Here is a 2,259-nt window from a genome sequence, read left to right on the forward strand (position 1 = left end):
CAATGTTCCAATATATCTCAAAGAGAGAGGAGAGGAGGAGAGAAAATGAATTCGATTAGTTTGTGGATAAGAATTCATATAAAAAAAAAAGATATTGTTGAGCCCGCCAGATCATTCGTGCGTGATTTACACGGCCAGACGTGTGTACTACACGTATTAGGCCTTTGATCTGCGTTGCGTAGGCCACAACAAATCTTTCAAAGAGAGAGATATATGTGTTGTTGGGGTTTGTGATTATGAAGGTGCCCCAACGCACAAAAATATATAAAAATGTACAAAGTTGGGATGTGGTGTGGTGGAGAAGAGTTGGGCCCGACCAGATCATTCGTGCGTGATTTACACGGCAGACGTGTGTACTACACGTATTAGGCCTTTGATCTGCGTTGCGTAGGCCATCTTCCTTCCAAGACACACACGTGTTGGGGTTTGTGTGATTTTATGATAGTGCCCCAACACGGAAAAATAAGCGTACGAGAAGAGTTGGGCCCGACCAGATCATTCGTGCGTGATTTATACACGGCCAGACGCGTATTATATTACACGTATTAGGCCTTTGATCTGCGTTGCGTAGGCCATCTTCTCGATAGAGAGAAAGCCCAATGTATTCTTTTTTCTTTCTTTACAGTTGTAGTAGGACAGGGAGGGATGCGAGCGTGCTAATCACGCTTCCTCAAGTCTTCGCTGTGGTGTGTAAAAAAAAAAGAAAAAAAGGAATCGTTGGGAAAGTCCAAAGGACGAAAATATCGGGCAGTCTGAAGATAACTTAATGCTCGTTTACATTGGTATCAAGAGAGACCGGCTTGTGTAGCTCGTTTCAATGCTGTGTCGTTGTCATTGACACCCTACTCTGTTGCGCGCTAGTGGCAGCATGAGCGTGGGACGTATATATATATATATGACACCCAGCTAGAGCCGGCCGTGAGTCCGTCCGGTGTAAATAACGACGAAAGGAGAGAGAAACTTTTCGAATCCAGTATCGGGTTGATAATTGTCCAGTTTGAATATCCATATCCCCGTCGTTTTTGGAGGTGATATACTCTCTGTGTTTCTTCGATAGAAGGCTTTTCAATGTTCTATTCGCTCCGACCGTCGAACTTGCAAGAAAACAGTGGTTTTGGATTTGCTCGTACATATATATATGGTTTCGACGGAAATATCTCGTTCTTTAAGGGACAATTATGTCGTCGTACGACGACTCCCGAATCTCCTTCGCGCGCTGGTTGGAGCTCTTCGGGTATCGGCTTGTTCCGAAATATAACACAAAAATGTGGTGGATAGCAAATACACATTATATTATATATGAGAGAATAAAAGGGAAAAATTACCCTGAACGGTGGATCACTTGGCTCGTGGGTCGATGAAGAACGCAGCTAATTGCGCGTCAACGTGTGAACTGCAGGACACATGAACATCGACATTTCGAACGCACATTGCGGTCCACGGATACAATTCCTGGACCACGCCTGGCTGAGGGTCGTTTACGTACTTATAAACTGCTTGCGTTGATGGCACTTGTTGCCTATATACGTACGAGCGAATGATGGGCGCTTCGTCGGCGTTTGTCGCGGTCCTATGGATATTGAGAAATTTTACGTACGTCTAACAGTCTTCGAGAGAGATGGAAATCGTGTTCGAACTAGCGTGAGTGTGGAAGGCGGTGTCGTGTGTCGTATATGTTTTATATACGTCCGCCCGTCTGAAACACCGCTTCGAAGCGGTGACAAAATCTTTTTCGGGACGATTCGTATTCGTAGAACTATCGAGATTTCACTGGTACATTTTCAACGCGCTCCCGACGTCGCCTGAAATGAAACGAGATGGGTTTAACCCACGAAAGCGTACTACACGAGTCTGTCCTATGTGAAGACTGTGTACAGAGATCGAACGAACGCATGAAAGAAATTGAACGAAAGAACACATAACCCGCAAAAATATAGAGTAGAATTGTGACCGTTGCTTCGAATTTGAATTTATATGTATATATATATCATAGCCCCAGGGAGTGGAACCTATGAGTGTGGAAGGATGTCTCTTACCGTTATGTTGTCAGAGGAAAAAAAGTCTCTCTCTTCGTACGACACATTTGTGTACGAATTGTATCGATGGCTATATAGATCCGATGTTGCACATATTCTGAGTAAAGAACACCCCACCCGGGTTACCGTCCTAAAACTCTTCTATTGGTGTGGCTATGATGTGTGTGTCAACGCAATCGCGAGTCTGGTTCTACGGGAAAACCGTTTGTCGGTCGCCCCATAT

The 2,259-nt window shown here is 44.5% G+C and overlaps 1 non-coding gene across 1 annotated transcript; it reads left to right on the plus strand.

Moving 5' to 3' along the window:
- Positions 1–1,322: 1,322 nt before the first annotated feature.
- Positions 1,323–1,477, plus strand: LOC143262598 (5.8S ribosomal RNA). Its single transcript, XR_013036346.1, has one exon. It is a non-coding gene; the product is annotated as a 5.8S ribosomal RNA (ribosomal RNA).
- Positions 1,478–2,259: the final 782 nt, after the last annotated feature.

This window comes from Megalopta genalis, unplaced genomic scaffold (assembly GCF_051020955.1).
Source record: "Megalopta genalis isolate 19385.01 unplaced genomic scaffold, iyMegGena1_principal scaffold0155, whole genome shotgun sequence".
Classification (NCBI taxonomy): domain Eukaryota; kingdom Metazoa; phylum Arthropoda; class Insecta; order Hymenoptera; family Halictidae; genus Megalopta; species Megalopta genalis.